The 20,471-nt window shown below is 42.0% G+C and overlaps 2 pseudogenes; one reads left to right on the forward strand and one right to left on the reverse strand.

Annotated features, from left to right (window-relative positions):
- Positions 1-7,873: 7,873 nt before the first annotated feature.
- On the forward strand, positions 7,874-8,868 carry LOC122114403 (annotated as a pseudogene).
- A 3,864-nt stretch (positions 8,869-12,732) lies between these two features.
- LOC122114404 lies at positions 12,733-13,703 on the reverse strand (annotated as a pseudogene).
- Between the last annotated feature and the right edge of the window lie 6,768 nt (positions 13,704-20,471).

Genomic DNA, 20,471 nt, shown 5'->3' on the forward strand with positions numbered 1-20,471 from the left:
ACTTGAAGCCCTGATGAAGTGTTCCAAAGCCTCAGTGCCAAAGACAGACTAGCCTCTGTTTGGTCCTGCTGCAAACTGTAGTGTCCGAACCCCAGAGCAGTCTTGACCCAGTGTTACAGGGAAAGGAGTCCACCGCTCAGACAGCCTCACGTAAAAAGATGACTTTATTGGGGAAGTGGAGAGCTAACCGGTCAGGGACACAGCACAGATTCAGGAGCTGAAACTGTGAACCCGAACAACCCACAAGCTAGGGTTTTTAAAGGCAACATCCACATGGTCCAGCCTGGCCATGCACAGGTGGCCAACAGTATTGCAACACCACATAAGGGTTGCATGTTTATGTCCGTGGCTGGTGGGTTACAGTCCGACTCCTAGGAACTGTTTGAACTAACCTATCCTTCTGGCTTGAATTGGCGGGCAAATTTGGGGTCCCCACACAAAGCAAGTGGATATTCTTACTCTTGGGGTTTGTATATTCCAGAAACATAATGTCATATGCCCCTGCATCCTTGAAGCTGGGGGCTGTTACTAAGACAGCTACAGGAGCTTTATTACAGAGATAGCTACAGGAGGATACACAATGTGCACACCGAGGCATCGGCTCCCATGGGGTGGGATGCACAATGTCACAAGTCAGGCGCCATTCTAATTGGGCAGGGTATGAGATAGGGCCGAAGTCCGTCTGAAATACATTTTAAGGTCTCCCTTCATGGCCTCTCTTTGTTTTTAGTAAAGGATCAATTTCTCGGCTTAATTTTCCTCACACAGTCTGGGACCTTAACAGTCTAGGAGACCCTTCGCCCCACACCAGCTCTCACTGAATTATCTCAGTGTCAGCTCAGGCCCAGCAGTCAGGGCCAGCAGTGATGTGCTGGGTGCCCAGGAAGGAGATGGGCCCCAGACAAGCCACAAGGTCAATAGGGAGGTAGAGGCTGCTGGCAGAGGCAGGAACATTGTAATGGGTTGTGTTTCCAAAGTTCATATATGGACGCTTTCATCACCTGGTACCTGTGAATGTGACCTTACATGGAAATGCACCCAGGGATGATCCTCTGTAGGGACGTCACCCTGCTCTCACAGACTCGGAAGCTGAGAGAAGACCTAGAACACACTGCCTTGTACCTCCTGAGGGAATGCAGCCCAGAAGACACTGATTCCATACTGCTGGATTTGGAGCTGTGAACACAGATCTCTAAACCACAGGCCGCAGCGGTGTGTCACAGCAACCCTAGGGAAATAGCACACAAATGGGCTGCTCTTTCCACACTCTTTTCTCCTCCTCTCCCCTGGAGATATCTTGGGTGGTGCTTCCCTCTGCAGCTGCTGAACTCAAACAGCCATATTGTCCAGCAGTCTTGGGTTCAGGCAGGCCTGGAATCTGTTCCTGGATGGTTGATCATTTGAGGCTAGGAGGCATCTGTGCAGAGGGCCCCCCTCAGCTCCAGACCCCAGATAGCAATGAGCTGCCCCTAAAGGCCACACAAAAGGCAGCCGCCCTCCGGAGCTTGACCCACACATGGATGAGTCCTCTGAGCTCTGGCAGAGAGTAGCCACGCAGGGGACCTGAGGTGGCTGTATGTGAGCCAAGGTGCTTGGTTCTTACCCGATGAGAATGGGATAGGGTCTTGCCAGGTAGTGACTTCCTTAATCAGCAAGAGCCGAGTGCTAGGCCCGCCTGGACACTCAGCAAGAGCCGAGTATTAGTCCCGCCTGAACACTCAGCAGGAGCCGAGTGCTAGGCCCGCCTGGACACTCAGCAAGAGCCGAGTATTAGTCCCACCTGGACACTCAGCAGGAGCCGAGTGCTAGGCCCGCCTGGACACTCCTCAAGAGCCGGGCACAGCGGGGGCTGGTTCACAGCTAGTCAGACTCAGTGGGAACCTACTCAAAGTCAAAGAAAGAAAGAAGAGCCAGAGGGCTCAGGCCCTCAGTTCAAACCCTGGTCCCACAACATTTTATCTTTAAAATGTGGCAGTACCAAACTTAAAAACTTTAGTTTTACAAAGACAACCTGCAAACTGGGATAAAAACATTTTCAAACAACATCAAATTATATGGCTGCTGTATTAATTTTCCAGGACTACCACAGCAAAATGCAAAGACTGGCATTAAACAACAGAACTTTATTTACTGTTAGTGCAGTTTTGGTTTCCTGAAGTTTCTCTTCTAGGCTTGCCCAAGTCTACCCTTTTCACAATTCTTTTTTTTTTTTTTTAATTTTTTTTTTGGGTCCGGTTATGCTGCCTGAACTCTGGGCCTGGGTGCTGTCCCTCAGCTCTTCAGCTCAAGGCTAGCGCTCTACCACTTGAGCCACAGCTCCACCTCCGGCTTTTTTCTTTCTGCTTATGTGGTGCTGAGGAATCGAACCCAGGGCCTCAGGCATGCAAGGCAAGCGCTCTGCCACTGAGCCACCTTCCCAGCCTCTCTTCACAACTCTTAACACTAACATAACACCAATATATAATTCTAACAAGCAGAATATTTCCAGAAGAAATCATATTGCCAGAAAGGTTATCTTACCCAGAGAATTTGACCCTTTAGTCGATGACATGTTTAATTACTCACATCCTTAATTCTTGAGCTTTAAAACATATAAAAGTCCTGACAGCTGAACAAGGACAAAGAGGCGCATGCCCACAATAATTATAATCCAACTGTCACTCTCACTAATGGATATCATAGATAATAATTCACCAAAGACAAACTACTTTGAATGTAACACCTTCAACAAATATCACACATTTCTTTTTGAAATAGTTACCAATTCATGAAATATTCTTGGCTAGGAAACATGTGTTGCTATTAAGATAATCAAGTCAATCACATTTGTACACACGTGTACAGCAGTTTTATTTGCAGTACTTCCAAGCTGGAAACATGAGTTATATATCAGCAGATGAGTTATATTTTGTGGTAAATACAATTCAATAACAATGAACAATATAAAGCAGTATTCTATCAATATGAACAGAAATATATAAGTAACAAACTATGGTAAGTAGTAGGAGTCATTTGTGTTTGTGTATGTGCCGGTCCTGAGGCTGCAACTCAGTGTCTTAGCCTTTTGTTTTTATTGTCATTGTAACAGTGATGCACAGAGGGGTTATAGTCACGTAAGTCACCTAATAGGCCACCCCTCCCTTTGCTTTCCTCCAGTCTCCCCCTCTGACCACAAGTCCCATAGTTCATGTTCCACATCGTGTACACTGAGCACCATGACTGCATTTGTTACTCTCCCTCCCTCTGTATCTGCACCTCCCCTTTGCCTCCCCCCCCCCCAAAGGAAAAAAACCCAAAGACAAAAAATAACAACAACAAACACCACCACCACCACCAACAGCTTGCATTTCCTGGAACTCATGCTGAGAAACAGTCTTTTAAATGTTCAGCGGTGCCAGCTGTTTCCAGGGTGCCCTGCTTTCGTCGGTGTGTGGGAGCCCTGAGTCCTGTGCAAGTCATGATGCCCAGTAGCGTTTCAGACCCAGCTTCCACATACGAGAGAAAACAGGCACCGTGTGTCTCTCTGAGCATGACTTACTTCACTTACTAAGATTCGTTCTAGATCAGTTCACCTCCCCTTCCACACATTAGAAGTCCCCCACCAAGCCTGTAGCAACCTCATGGGGATGCTTTTTTTGTTTCTCAATAAAGTTGTTCTTAAATTTAAAAAGTCTCTAACTATTTTAAGCTCACATTAAATGTCCTATTTTAAAGACCTAAATATGCATAGCTAATTTGACGTCTAGTTCATACCTATCACTATCTCAGGCAATTATTGGATATATTAAAACACATCAGCTAAACCAAGATTGACAGTTTAGAAAACCTCAAAATACATTCAGGCATTCTGTATACATCCTGATTTTTCTGTGGTTACAGGCCACAGAAATAAATAAATAAATGTAAATAAAATGTTAACTCATTTTCATTATATAGAGTTACACACCAAGATTGCAGAGGTATCTCCATAATATTACTGGTTAAATTAATAGCTTTTTAAACTCCACTAACTTTTAATTCTGAGCTTATTTATATTAGGTTTGTTCATCTCCCTTTTCTGATTTCACAAGTAGACAGCACTTGATCACAATCCTAACAATAAATACCCAAGAGATTAAAAGATAATTCTTTTCAAGATTTTTGTTTTGTTCAGAACAAATAATATGTGACTTTCACCCAAGGGAAATTCTTCAGACAATGAATATATGTCAGGCTGGGCAGGTGCTTCCACAGATACTTTCTGAAAACAATGTGGATGCCATCCTAAACGCACATTAGAAGATAAGTTGAGACTAGAATCTGGCCTAAGAGAAAAATATGCTGAGTAAGTTATTTTGTCTATCTGGCTCTCTTCCATGGGGTAATTCATAAACTATTTCTGTGTGTATGTTTTAAAGATGTCCACTTTGTTTCCAGTTGAATGCAGCTTCTTTATCTTCTGAGATTTTCAGAAAGCAATCCATGGAATTCCAGGTTTTGTATTACTACAGCAATTTCCTATTACCTTCACAGTGCCACAGTGCCACTTCCATGTTTTTGTGTTTATGTGTTACTAAGGAATTGAACTCTGAGCTTCGTGCACGCTAGGTATACACTCTACTACTAAGCCACATTCCCAGCCCCATCTATTACATTCACAACAGTGACTACACCACCAAAGCAGACAGGTCTAAGTCAGATCACAGTATTTGCTTCCTCGTTGATGAGAGCAGCATCAAGCTATCCTTATCAAAATGGTTCCTAGCTTTTAACAGAATAAAGGTTTTTTTTTTTTTATTATCAAGAGAATGCAGTGCGTAATGTAACTTTTAGCATACAGATAAAAGCAAAAAAGAGATTATAGGTCTAATGGGAAGTGACAGAAGCTTAGTGCAGAAATATGATTAAAACAATATGAAAACAAAAAACAACATCACAACCTACTGGACAACTACAGCCCTCATCGGTTTACATCTCCTCAAATCTACTTTAAGTCCTATTGTATGCTCATAAAAATGAAAGCACTGGTATTACAGAGTTTAGTACTATTAAAGAAAATCAGTCTGCAAAAGTAAATTACCTCTAGAAGAGAATGAATACATTTTTGTTTTAAATATCCCTGAAAAAGTAATTCTCTTTGTTTCCTTTCCTTATGTTTCAATTTGATTCTTCCAAAACTTAACATTACCGCCTTTGATGAGACTTGACCCACATTAAAATTTAGAATTCCACAGATGCCTTAATAGAATGCCTTGTTGCTTCTAGGTCTTCAAGAATATGGCTAAATTCTTTTAGGCCAAAAAGGAGAATCTGCTGTTATGTTCCTGGAAAATAGACAGCTTGTCTAATGCATTCTTGACATCTGTACATCACATGATCACCCAGTAATAACCTATTCAGAGGAAATGTAAGTAGTATTTTAAATAAAGGCTATAGCTGTTTTTTTGTTTAAAGAAAGTGTTCAGCTGAATACTATAAAGTTATGTCAAATAACGTTGGAAATAGTACTGTTTCATGATCTGTTATAAAGACTGAAGAAAGGAAATAACTAATATTTATTAACTTACTTGGTATAGGAAATGCCTGCATTTTTCTATGTAGTTTCTTTCCCTTTTTTGTCAGTTGTGGGCTTGAACTCTGGGCTTGGGCACTGTCCCTCAGCTCTTCAGCTCAAGGCAAGTGCTCTACCGCTTGAGCCACAGCACCACATCCAGTTTTCTGGTGGTTTATTAGAGATAAGAGTCTCCTGGACTTTCCTGCCCCAGCTGGCTTTGAACCGAGATCCTCAGATCTCAGCCTCCTGAGTAGGTAGGATTACAGGTGTGAGCCACCGGCACCCGGCTTCTATGTAGTTTCTTTTACATCTTAATAATACATCTGTTAATTTCATTTTATATATAATGAAGTGGAAACAATTATGGTTATTATAAGGTCAAAACATAATTGAGTAAGGCTTAAATAAGGTCTGACTATTTTAAAAACCTATTGTTAGCAGGGTGCCTGTGGCTCACACCTGTAATCCTAGCTACTTAGGAGGCTGAGATCTGAGGATTGCAGTTCAAAGCAAGCCGGGGCAGGAAAGTACAGGAGACTCTTATCTCTGATAAACTACCCAGAAAAAGCTGGCAGTGGTACTGTGGCTCAAGTGTGCTAGGCTGAGCACAAAGTAGCTAAGGGACAGTGCCCAGGCCCTGAGTTCAAACCCCAGGAACAGGAAAAGAAAAAGAAAAAGGAAACCTATGGTGAGTCTAAGAACTCTAAGTAGCGATGTCAATATAAAATAATCCAGCAATGTTTTTACAATAATGACAGAGAACTACCTTTTAAGCTGTGTGGTTTTATGGCCAACATTGCCTAGGCGTGTGCATTGTCACCTTTTAGCACATTCTCTTGAGCACATTTGAAGTCCTGCTTTGTAACCCATTAACACCAGGAGACTTATCCTAGCAGGTAGAGATAGTTTTTGAAATCATATCCTTGAAATTTTTGTGTTCTTAAGATATTAAATTTTGAGCAAAGATGTCAGATTACTCAAAATAATAAAGGACAGTATTCTATTTGGTGGAAGACTTGTATATTTTCCTAAGAAATTGGGCCTATTTCTGTCAAAGAAATATGTTTATTTGCAAGTTATGAGACTATTATTATATCTCCTTTCTGATAGCAAATGTAATGTACGTAATTTCAAGAGAATTTTGTTCTTTTTGCTTTAGTGTATGATTTGCTAAGGGAAGGTAAAAACGGTGCTGATGGCTCATGGCTTCTATGTTCACTTGCTCTCCTCAGCCCCACTCTAGAGATTTCAAAGGATAAAACAAGATGGAACTCATAAACTAAAACAGTGCCAAAAGAGACAATTAAAGAAGGGGAAGTATTTTTCCACTATGTAGCCTGAGGATTATAAATTTACTTATAAATCAATATAATCAATATCATTAAATTTAAAAGTGAATTAATTGTGCTAATTGAAGGGCTTAGCTTCACACTCAGCACTAACAAAGATACACTTCACTGATACACTTATATATAACTTATTCTCATAAATAATTAGAGATGGCGAGGGTGATCATGTTAATGATAATTATTTCATCATATGTAATAAATAATAGATATACCTATCTACCTACAGGTCATTAAAGGTAGAAAACAGGTAACATGGAGATGATACATTCAAAGCTTAGGGATTCATTCATAAAACTAATAGTAAAATATATTCTACTAATAAGCGTAAATTACATATAATTTTCAGAAATCATCTAGCTTGAATGTAACTCTAAGTTGTCTTTTACTTTGATTAACCTGTTTCAACATGATTCTTCATTGTTATTTTTTCCAATTAATTTCCTGAGCAGACCATATTGAATTATATTATAGAATATATATTACCATCATTTAATTATAATGTCTGTTTTATTTATCCACATTACCATGTTAAGGCTTTTAAGTAAGTTCACGATCAGTTTAACCATCACCTTTCCAAGTCTATGACTCAAGTCCTATCATGTGGTAAAATGGCTTCTGGTACCATAGTCAGACTTTTTAAAAACTGAACTGGAGGAAGAAGCTACCACTCAGCTCAAAGCATGATCATTGTTAGCCTTTCCTGTTACTGCTATAATCTATTCCCTTCTTGTGAGAGTACTTTCCCAACAAACCATTTCAATAAAAAAAAAAAATCACACCTCTTGTTCTACTTCTTGGAAATCTGACTCAATTAGCTTCTTTGGAGGGCATAATTTCATTTGGCCAGGACGTTTGCTTCCACAGCTTTTAACTTTTGATATCGATGGTAACTTTCAATGTGAATATCAAATTCTAAAACTTAAGTACCTTTTCTCATCTCAGTAACTGACATTTTATCCTCAGCTATTTCCAAGGACATCTGAATAAAAAAATGGATGGAAACAATGAGTCCACAGTGTCCGAGTTTGTGCTTCGGGACTTGGCTCCCACAGAATCTTCAGGTTTCCCCTTCCTGGCATTTCTGATGCTCTGTGTCATCATTCTGTCAGGGAACTCTGTCCTCATGATCTTGATCGTCACTGACCCTCACCTCCACTCCCCCATGTACTTTCTGCTGGCCAACCTGTCCTTTGTTGATCTGCGGCCCTCCTCCGTCAGCACCCCCAAGATGATCGCAGACTTTCTCAAGGAGGACAAGACCATTTCTTTTGGAGGCTGCCTGTGCCAGATTTTCTTTGCCCACTTCATTGCTGCAGGTGAGATGGTGCTCCTTGTGGTAATGGCCTATGACCACTATTGGCCATCTGCAGACCGCTCCACTACCTCACCATTATGAGCCTGCAGAGGTGTGTGGAGCTGGTGTTGACCGCCTGGGCCATTGGATTCGTGCATGCCATGAGTCACCTGGTAGTGGTCATACAGCTGCCTTTCTGTGGCCCCCGGGATATAGACAGCTTCTTCTGCGACATACCACTGGTCATCAAGCTAGCCTGCATAGATTCCTATAATCTGGACCTACTGATGAACGCTGCCTGTGGAGTTGTGGGTGTAACCTGCTTCGCTCTGTTGCTGATCTCCTACACGTACATTCTTCTCACAAGCGGGGCCTCCAAGGCCCTGTCCACCTGCTCGGCCCACATCACGGTGGTGGTCCTCCTCTTCGGCCCCTGCATCTTCATCTACGTGTGGCCTCTCAGCACCACCTGGCTGGACAAGTTTCTTGCTGTGTTTTATTCTGTTGTTACACCGCTGCTAAACCCAACCATTTATACACTGAGGAATAAAGAGATTAAAAGTGCCACGAAAAGGCTTACAAGATATTCTATAGGGTCCAAAGGTTCTATAGATGCCCGGAAGGCCTGTCTTAAGCACTTCAGACCAACAACACAAAGACCGGTGAGATGGGGTGGAAAACAGGAAATTTAGTTCATACTGGAGTTCTTTCCTGTCTCCAGAGATGAGTACAGCTCAATGGAATTCAGGATAATTCGCCTTTACTAACCGACCAGTAGAACACTGTGAATTACTTCACTAACCCCAAATCCAAGTGGAGAAATTATCTGAACAGTTTTTACATGTATTTAACAGTATAGATAAGAATCTAAAATTTATTCCACAAACCCTACGTTCATCTCTATAGGTAACATTTTAGTAACTTATCTTGAATAATGTCCTAACTCTATTTTAAAATTGTGTTCTATATCTCAACACATCTCCCACAAACCATTCATTTACCCTTTGCCAAAAGGCACAGTCTTTTTTACTTTTTCCAGCTATCCAACAAAACACTAATGGAAGAGAGACAACAGAAAAAAAATTAAGAAAGGACAAAACCAAGTGCACTACAGACCGCAATGTGTTGTATTTTTCCAAGTTATCTCAGTCTCAGAGATCAAATGTTCTTGTTTAAATTATTATTTACCATTTCGGTGCAATTCTGAAGTATGATTTCCTTAAAGGCAGTGAACAAAGGCTTAGCTTGTAAGTTCTTGAAATTGAAGCATTTAATATAAAGAGTAATAAAAAATAGGCACTTAAAATGTATTTTAAAATTCAATGGTGGGGACTGGGAAGGTGGCTCAGTGGTAGAGTGCATTCCTTGTATGCATGAGGCCCTGGGTTCGATTCCTCAGCACCACATAAACAGAAAAAAAGCTGAAGTGGCGCTGTGGCTCAAGTGGTAGAGTGCTAGACTTGAGCTGAAGAGCTGAGGGACAGCGCCCAGGCCCAGAGTTCAGGCCCCATGACTGGACCACCCCCCCAAAAAAAAGAAAACTAAGAAAATGAGTCGTAATTGTGCCTTCTGATACAAATGACACCAAACAACTATTTGATTAAACCTCTGAATTCAGCTGTCATTTGGAGCAAATGCAAAAGTTAGTGGAAATGTTCAACTTTAGTGACACTGTAATCAGCAAAACTCAAAGTAGAAAGCAAATGATAAAATAATCACCAAAAGTTTAATTTGTAGGAATGCTGTCTACTAGAAGAGTTTCTAAAAAACTATACCATATGAAAAAAAAAAACAAGCAATTCTAAATTATAGTGCTTTTGGATGAATACTGACAGGTTGAAAAATAAAAACGAGAGCACGGTGAAGAACTGGCAGCACAAAGCCTCCACTGTGGGTTCCTTGTCTGGATGCCAGCATCCGGTCACCTGTGTGGGAAGCACACACTGCCAGCTCTCCCTGCTAATCAGGAAGCACAGCGCACGGGAGAAAGTTTGCTCTCTGACCGCAGGGCATAGGAAAGTGCACCTTCAGGGAGTAAGGACGATGCAGAAAGTTTCTGTCTGTTGCGTAGTGATACTCCCCTGTGTGAGGAGAGAGGCAAGGCACTGCCTCTGAGACTGCGGTTCATTATCAGAACTAATTGTGCGTCGGTAGTGACCAAGTGGCACTGGAGACGGAGGCCCCAGCCAAGTCAGCCCGCGGTGGGACTGGCTTCCACAGGCATGTGGGTTTTCCCAGGGGAGCAAGGGACGTGGCTAATGGGTCCCTCAGGGACGGCCTCTGACTCTGTAAATTGCCATTTCTTTCTCCTGCTAAGAATATTTTTGGCCATGAACACAAATAATAAGCAAATTACAATTAGACAAAAATAACAGGATGAAAAAGCTGAGTGAATAACTTTGTTTTTAAATCTACTTCTGCAGTATGAAAATCACTACAGGGGTTAGGGTGCCGCACACAGATCAGTCTGTGGCTTTGTCGATCTGTCCATTGACACCTTCACAACAAACTGGATAAATAAGGTAGAAGTCATGAAAATACACAGGGGAGAAATATTCATGACCTTTTTGTCCATAAAATTAACATTGATGTAATGTGTAAACACCAATAACAAGAAATAGCTTATAAATGATAGGTCTGGTCTAAGCAAAACCATCCAAAGGTTAATTTTCTATAATAGTTTTTAATTAAAATTTTAAATCCTGAAAAATCCTAAAATGATCTGTGAGAATACGGTGAGGAACTAGAACATATATTAGGAGTAAATATAAATTTCAAGGAGCCAATATCTAATATTCAGACATAACCATAAAGTTAGAGAAGTCCACTAATCATTTTGGTCCATGGTTTAGAAAATGCAGAGAGGAGAGAGAGAGACTCGTGTTTGGTGACTTGCCAAGCCATGCATCTCACTGCCCTGACCACAAAACCCCTCACATTGTAAGCAGCAATTTTCTTTGTGCTTTCTCCCTATGCAAGTGGTTCTGTGCAGACACACGGACACAGAGGCTGAGAAAGAAAGAGAAGCAGACGCAGACAAGGCCAGGGGCCACGTAGAGGACAACTGTGTAAAGGAGAATGGACAATAGCATAATGAGCCAAGAATATTAAAAATAATCTACAGCTGATACAAAAATACAGAGAGAAAGAGTGCTACTGGCTCACAGGAGGCTGCGATCGGAGAATTGCAATTCGAAGTCATCTCTGGAAGAAAAGCCATCGAGACTCTTCTCTCCAATTAAGCAGCAAAAGCCATACGTGGAGGGGTGGTTCAAGAGCTAAGCGTGCCCGCTTTGAGCAAAAAAGCCAAGTGAGACTGTGAGGCCGTGGGTTCAGGCCCTGATGTCGGCATACATGAATAAATTCATAAAATTAGCAGGTCAGAAGCCTGTGCATGCCGATCTGCAGTGCTTCCATTCTAAGAGCGGCCCAGTCCACCAACAAGTACTGTAATCAAACAATACTTGCTGAGCAGAGCGGGACACCGGGGATCAGGTGCAGAGAGGGGTCCGGGACATAAAAAAAAAAATACCCATAGAAAAAAACTACATCTTGGAGGGAGAGCTCATACCTATAATCCTGCTACTCATGAGGCTGGAATCACAGTTCAGACTCCGCCTAGGCAGGAAAGGCTGAGACTCTTATATCTTATAACAAGCAAAGTGACTGCTGAGGTGTGGCTCGAGTGATGGGCCAGCACCTGTGAGTGAAAAGGTCAAGGAGGAGCACAGGCTCTGAGTTCAAGCCCAGCCCTGGCACAAAAACCTGCATCTTGCATCATACTTAATGATGAAAGATTGAACGGTTTTCTTAAGAACAGAAACACATCAAGGATATCTAGTCACTTCTAATCCGAGTTACACCATATGCCTAGCAAGTACAATTAGGCACAGAAATAAACAGAATCAATCCATACTGAAACAAATATTGTAATTCTCCAACAACATGACCCATCTGTAAAGGATAATCTATTGGTAGACTGCTTACCAGTTTATAGGATGCTATCAAGCAAAACTCTGACTTCAATATACTCTCCATCAACATCTATAGCTAAAATAAAACCCAACATTAATTGAAGCATATCAAAACATGAACAGCTAGGAATAAATTTTAAAAATGCCAGATTTTTTTAGCAAAAACTATAACACAGGGCTAGGAAGGTGGCTTAGAGGTACAGTGCTTGCCTGGCATGCATGAAACCCATGCATGATTCCTCAGTACCACATACACAGAAAGAGCCAGAAGTGGTGCTGTGGCTCAAGTGGTAGAGTGCTAGCCTTGAGCAAAAGCAGCTCAGGGACAGTGCCCAGGCCAAGTTCAAGCCCCAGGACTAGAAACGACAACAACAACAACAACAAAACCCAAAACTATAAAACATGGCTAAAAAATACAGAGGGTAAAAATACAAGTTGCTCTTAATACATGACTCATTCTTCACAAGATAAATCATAAGAATTATAGGTCTACTCTATTCTAATCAATATTTGATGTCTCAAAAATACACAGAAAGAAATATAAAGTTAATCATGGTTAATGTGAAATCTCCATTATATCATTTATGAGATCCTCTTACGCATCATTAGCTGTTTGCAAACTCTCTTTATGGCTGCCTTCATCTCTTTATTCCTGAATGTGTAGATGAGTGGATTCAGAAAAGGAGAGAGAAGGCATCAAAGAGAGCGAGAAACTTGTCTATCTGTGAATTGTAATGAGGCCACGCATAAACAAACAGAGCAGGACCAAAAAACAAAGTGACCACAGTGATGTGAGCCAAGAGGGTGGAGAGGGCCTTGGAGGAACCTTGGGCTGAATGCTTCCACACTGTGAGCAGGATGAAGATGTAGGAGACGAGGAGCACAAGGAAAGAGCCGAAGCAGATAAAGCCGCTATTGACAGTGACCATAAACTGCAGCCCGTAGGTGTCCGTACAGGCCAGTCTGAGAAGCTGAGGGAGGTCACAGTAGAAGCTGTCCAGTACATTAGGACCACAGAAGGGTAAGTTAATAAGAAATGCCAGCTGGAACCGCGAGTGAACAACTCCAAAAGCCCAGGCAGCAGCCAGAAACAAAACGCATACTCGCGGGCTCATGATGTTCAGGTAGTGCAGGGGCCGGCAGATGGCCACGTACCGGTCAAAGGCCATGGCCATGAGCAGCACCATCTCCACACCACCAATGACGTGGATGAAGAAGACCTGAGCGACGCAGCCTCTGAAGGAGATGACCTTGTGCTTTCTGAAAAGATCGCAGATCATCTTGGGAGAAGTGACAGAGCAGGCCCCCAAGTCAATGAAGGAAAGGCCTGCCAGCAGGACGTACATGGGGGAGTGCGAGTGGGGGTCAGAGGCCACCTAAAACACAATGAGTGTGTTTCCCGTCACACTGGCCACATAGAGCACGGCAGAGAATGCCAGGAGGAGGAGCCGGACCCCCCAGGACTGGGTGAGCCCCAGAAACACAAACTCAGACACCACTGAGTGATTCCCTCCACCTGGGGATCCTGTCAACAGGACTGCAGCTGAATCCATGAGACAGGAAAGCGAGGAGGAAATTGTAGTCATAGGTGTGAGAGTACGTGCTGAAATCATGGAGGTTGCAGTGTTCTCCTTATAAATCTGCAGTGTGCAGTTCCTTAGCTACACAAAAGAGCAAAAATCCACGACACAATGCGTGGACAACATTATTTAACCCTATCACCAATGCCCTCTGTGTAATTCTACACTACACCAACAATTAGGCAAGAACCAAGCATCCAGGACTATCCGTGGCTTTTCTCAGGTGTTTAAGTCAGGTGTTACCTTGAGTATTCCTCATTTCCAGCATAGTGTCACGGTCCTATCCCCTGTCCAGCTGACAGACAATGTGGACATGAAGAAAACACCACGACTGCTGGGTCTCCACAGGGGACGCCAGGCACTCGAGACGCGATTCGAGACTGCATTGACACAGCCTGTCGACAGAGACAGAGTAGAGGTTAGAGTACAGAGACCAAACCAAAATGAAGCAAGTGTATCCATCACGTTTTCCCATTTGCACGGGTATCTAAGGCCTTTGGTTTCTATGTAATATTTTACAATTACACAGAAGCCCTCAATGGCTTCCCTTCTTGAAACAATTTCCTAAGGATGTGTGCCACCTGTCTTCAGAGCTAATAAATGAGTATCTGGGGGATAGCTCCAGAGTTTCTGATAAAGCACATTTCCAAAGAATCTGAAGAAGAGGTAAGTGCATTTGTGGTTCCTCTGAGTCTATCACATGAAGGTACTGAGGATCAGTACTTAAAATAATCGAAATGTGAAGTGCTAATTTGTGAGTGCCTTCACCTGTATTTGGTGTAGCTTTTGTATTTATTGGTATCCCACTCTGTGAAGTATTATCTCCTATACGGTAAATTGTCCTAATATTTTATTTTACCCTGCTTATTTTATAGACAATGTATTCAAATATACATATTTTATTCACAAGAAAATAGGGATTTTATAGTTGTGATACATAATTAATAAAGGAGATAAATGTTAAGCACACTAAGTCACTTTTATGTGAAATGGAAAGTGAGCAGTGTTCTGTTTCTCTGTATTCTAATGGATACTTACCTCAATTCTCCTATACTGAAGGTTGGCTAACTTAGTACATGCTAGTAAAAGTCAGTGACAGAAACCAGGAATAGTGATGCATGATACGTTTGCTCCATCCCAGGCCTCCTCACACAAAGGGCCATTTGTCTGATGACACTATTCATCATAGAGCCTAAAACACACAGAGGCACACAGTATGTCCTGACCCCAATATGTGGTCATCACTACTGGTGTTAGTCAACTATCTAGTGTCAGATAGCTAGATAGACTACTGGCTCACCATCTATATCTGTGACTACAATGTCAATTCCTGGACTAAATAGTCCACATATATAAAGTGTATCTTTTGCCAAGCTCATGCCTGTAATCCTAGCTCCTTAGGAGGCTGAGATCTGAGGATCATGGTTTGAAGCCAGCCAAACATAAAAGTCCTTGTGAGACTCTTATCTCTGAATAACCACCCCAAAACCAGAAGTGGCACTGTGGCTCAAGTGGTAGAGCACTAGCCTTGAGTGCAAAGAGGCTCAGGGACAGCGCCCAGGCCCTGAGTTCAAATATCACAACTGACCCCCCCCAAAAGTATCACTTTTATAGATACAAATCTATGGCCTGAGATGGTAAGCAAAAACAGCAACAGGTCTGTCCATGCCGGTGGCATGGATCAGTACTGGCCGGGATGAGGGTCTGGGCGGGGACAAGAAAATTCAGTCATGGCTGACAAGGACCTAAGGCCTGGGTGAAGGAAATGTGCCTGCGGTGTGACGACATGACAATGTACCTGGATAGAGGAAGACTGTCTGTCCACGTCTATCCCTATTCAGATCAAAGAGAGCTGAGTTCCAGAAAGGAACACTGAATTGCCAAAAATTCACACAGAGGGATCGGAACCCAGCACTCTTAATTCTTATTCCAGAATGGATGAAAACCATAATTATAATTAAGTAAAATAGCAAGTAATCAAATAAAAAGATCAAAACTCAGAGTACCCATTACTAATTCTAAATTGTGTAGCAAAGTAAGAAAAAGTGAAGATTACATGAAACATACACATTATTAATACTAAATTCCACAGCAAACTAAGAATAAATGGAGATTACATAAAATGTGCGCTGGCTTGTACTTACGATAACAAGTTATCCTGTAATGTGTGCCCTGAAGGTGGTATTTTGTCACTACAACTGTTAAAACAAAGGTTTATGTTTCTGAGAAGTCTGACTTCGGGTCTTCCCAGCTTTATTCCCCCAATTGTCATTTTAAATACTAGCATCTTATTGTAGACCTACTGATAATTCTCACTCCCAATGATTTGTATTTATCAAACTCTTGTAGATAAAAAACAAGGAAGCAGTTGGAAAAAGCACACATGTTAGTTATAACAAGTAAAGTCTAATGTGACAGTAACACACATCAGTTGAATGGTAAGAAATATTTGATGAATTTGGAGTGAAAATGCTTCCAGAATACAGAGGTGCATCAGGAGAAGAGAAGGGAGTCTATGCTAGGGCCAAAGCCATTGTCTGACTTTTTAGTAGAAATAGTGAAAAATGAATAGGAAAAAAATGTATCCCATGTGTGTAAAGTGTCTTGAAGAATACAATCTTGGAGACTCTGGAGTGCTAAACACCAGTATCCCTGTGTATGCACCCGGGTCATGTAGATGGACGGATCAGACTCATAGCCCCGAGGGAGTCACACGTGTTCCAGTCAATGACCTTTGTAATTCTTGGTTCTCTCCTGAATACCATTTTGTATAATACATTCAGCATGCATTAACAAGACTTACTTTTAAAAATTATGCTAGCCATAGCTAACGGCTCTCAGTGAGAATGTATTTCTTTTAGGATGAGCTAACAATTTCCAAACCTCAGCGAGGTTTGCAAAAATCAAGTAAGTAATCTAAGATCTAGTAAAGTAGAACAGAGATAAAATGGAATGGGATGAATACTAGAAATATAGAAAAGATGGAGAAAATAGGAAAGATATGCACAGTGACAAAAAAACATAAATACAGGAGCCCAGAGAGAAAGGGAGAGAGCTAGACCAATTCTAGTAGTGTGACAGGTGGTAAGCTCTGATTGTGAGAACGCAGCTAGAGAAGAACACATATGTAAGACCAGTGTCCCACCTTCAATGCACTGATTCAGTGCCGTTGACTTTGACACTGTGTTGCGTTTATAGAGGGGGAAGAAGGAAAGTCAGCTCTCACCTTCTCCGTTGGACTCCGAGAGTCTGTAACGCCTTTTATACTGCAGAATTATATAAACACATGGAATCACGGTAAAAAGGAACACTTGCCATGGTTTCGGAAGCCTAGCATGTGCTGACTGAGACAGCAGACACACGAGGCCCTGTCCCTGTGCCTTCCTGGGTTCCGGTCCACTCTGCAGGCCCGTCTGTCCTGCGGTCAGCGCCGGGCGCCCGTCCTTCTACAGAGTGCTCCACCGCTTGTCTGCTCAGACTCCAAAGTCCAGAAACAGTTTCCAGTTTTTTATATTTCTATTCTTCAACCCTAAAAATACAGTAATTCACAGACTGGCTTTTCTACCTTGTAGTAGAAAGGATAACTTGTGGCTTGAGATCCTCCAGGACTGTTTTTAAATTCCAGTTCCAGGACTGGCTTCTTATGTGAACGTAACAAAGGTAATAAACAGACCTTAGGAAAATCTCATTGCTTAAAAGAGCAGTGGCTGCTTCCCTACAAAGCCCATGAGAAATAAGTGACATACCATACACAAACATAAAACTAGATCTGTGACAAATGGCACCTTGCTACCAGTCACCATTGTACATATACATACATATGTGCATCAATGTATATTACTACGTACATTTGTGAATTCTAAGATATAGAAACTAGACCTAGCTATGTATGTCTTTTATTTCTACAGTTGTTTTTAATAACTTAAGTCTATTTTTAAAAATATTATTTTAATAATTTAATAATTAAGTCTATTTCAAACAACAACAACAACACCCAATTGTGCTCCTAGGAGAGAGGCTAGTCACAGCCTGCATCTGGCCTGGTGCTGTGGCCAGGTTGCACCCCTCTGTCACAGTAAGCCTCACAGACTAAAGCCATGAAACTCAACAATATCACACGTGAAGAGACAAGGAGTCTCCTCCCACAGCAACAGATAACACTGGAGATTGCCTTTGTTATGGGGAATGAGACAAGAAAATGGTAGAAGGACCAACTCAGGTAAACCACCCTATTCTGAAGACTTGCCTGGGTAGATGGAAATTTCACCAGCCTTTTAAGGCCAGGAGGACAAATTATGTAATATCTGCTAATCATAAAAATGAGTTTTTCTCCAAAAACTGCTCTTTTGTGGCAAAACTAATTTGTAAAATATTCAAGTTAAATTTTACAAGTGACTAAAAAAAGCAATGGTTTATATGCACCAGAAAATCACAAAACTCTGCCAATTACATTTTACTTCCATGGCTTACTTACTGTCCCACTACTTTATAATCTAACACTGATTTCCACATGTCAAGGAAGGAAAACGTACAAAGCTGATCTTTGCCCAGCATATAAACACACATCGGGCGTTGTGTAGCACATCACAGAACGGAACAGATCTACTAAACCGTGAGGCGAATGCAGACAGGTGACTGTCATGGTGAGAGAAGTCAGGGTGTTGGCCTGGCTTGAATCCATAGCCATAAGAGATAATAAATATTACAATCTGCAAACATAAAGTCTAAAGAAGTCATTCCGTCCGTTGGTAAAATACTTTCCAACAGGTAAGTCGGCTGTGCGTGGGTTATGGACAAGCTACGTGATTGACCACAGCATGAAAACTACTTTGGGGAGAAACAAAGATGACTGTGAGTCATTGGCCCAAAATCTCTATGATATTTAACACTTATTAGATACATTTAGAAAGCCAGTGGAAGGGTGGGCACAAGGAATTGAAAATAGGCCGGTGGCCAGGGAGAAAGCTGTCTCTGTATGAGTGGAGGAGAAAAGGACTACAGAGGAGGAAGTCCTCTTCAGAGAACGGCGAGTGTGAGCGGTGAGAAGCCAGGCTGGGTGCTCTAGGACTGCAAGACTACAGGTGCAGAAAACACAAAGGATGAGAGAAACCAATGGCCTTGGTGGCTAACGTTGGAGTGAACACGAAGTCAAGTCAAAGCTGATGCCAAGACGTGAGTGAGGGTTTGATTCCTCAGCACCACATAAGCAGAAAAGGCTGGCAGCAGTGCTGTGGCTCAACTGGTATAGCGCTCGCCTTGAGCTGAAGAGCTGACACACACACAAAGATACCAAAGTGACATTCATTTTATACATTGTAAATGGGCCACACTGTTCTATGATAGCATCAGTGGGGAATCATTCAGAAGTCTCCCTACAGGACAAGTTTTCAGAGAGCACACATGAGACACTGTTGATGTGGTGATCAACAGTGCTCAACAGCTTGAAATGATCTTCACAAGAGCTCTAGCCAAGAGAATAACAAGAGCTGCGAAGTGGAATGCCAGAGTAGACATAAGTTCATACAACAAGAAAAGTCTTCTAATCACCAGACAACCTGACCTGATGTCCAGGCTGACCTGCAAGCACAGTTCACATAGAAAAGTGGGGAAAAGTGAGTTAACACAGTGCAGAAACTTACAAAGAGTCATGAAGAGTCCTAAGATAAACTACACCTGGTATTATTCTACAGTGTGTGTGTGTGTGAGTGTGTGTGAGTATGTGTGTGTTGCTTTTTGGGTGATCTTATGTGGCATTAGGGATCAAACCCAGGTCCTTGCTCATGCTCAGCAAGCACTCTAACACTCAGACTCATCCATAATTCTTCTGTTCTTGTTCCTTAGGAACTACAATGTTCATTTTCCCTGCCCATACCCTGCCAGGCACAGCGACTCTGGCTCCCAGGCCCCCACACCTGCCTCACCCTCTCCTGTAGCACCCAGAACAAATTGCCAAGCGAAAGGTTGGCATCACACAGAGTGAAGAGAACGTTTCTCACTTCCCAGAGCACAGGACCTTTGGTTCACTGACTTTTTCATTACAGATTTTGTCTGTCCCTCTCACCTACCTGTTTTTCCAGACACTAAGAAAATAAAATTAAAGCTTTAAGTAGTTTCACAAGATCACAAAGACCAATTATTCACATCAAACAGTATGTAACGGGCAAGTCACAGTCAATTATGTTCTAGTTCTGTTTATTCCTACTATGCCTCATCTTTAATATAATTATCTCACTAATTAAATGTGTGCACTGAGGATCTACTCTGTGTCAGTGCTTAGGATGGCGGTGTGCATTCAACAGGAGCCCAGGCACAGTCTGGGACCTGTCCCAGAGGTGTCACTGAGCAACGTAGGAGAGCACCGCAGCCTTGCTGCTCAGGGAGGACTGCAAAGGACGCACTTTAGGATGGAGCCCTACCAAACGGAGACACTGCACTAGTCAAAGGTGAATCTGAGGAACTGTTCCAAGCAGATTACTATGTAGCAGAAATAACAGGCAAATTCAAGACACACTGAAACAATGGCCAACAGTGTATGTTGCCCTAAGAGTAGAAATTACTTAAGGGGAATGAAATAACAAAGTTGAACCTAATTTTTCCTGACTTTGGGCTTTAATTAAGAAGGCTGCATTGTTAATAAATTCAGGAAGTAAAACAAAGGCTGGGAGTGAGGCGTTGATGAGACTGTACACAAGGAAGACCATTCGTTCATCAACATGTGATAAAAACTCTACAGAAAAGAAA

Source organism: Dipodomys spectabilis, unplaced genomic scaffold, assembly GCF_019054845.1.
Source record: "Dipodomys spectabilis isolate Male_0828 unplaced genomic scaffold, ASM1905484v1 ptg000108l, whole genome shotgun sequence".
Taxonomy (NCBI): domain Eukaryota; kingdom Metazoa; phylum Chordata; class Mammalia; order Rodentia; family Heteromyidae; genus Dipodomys; species Dipodomys spectabilis.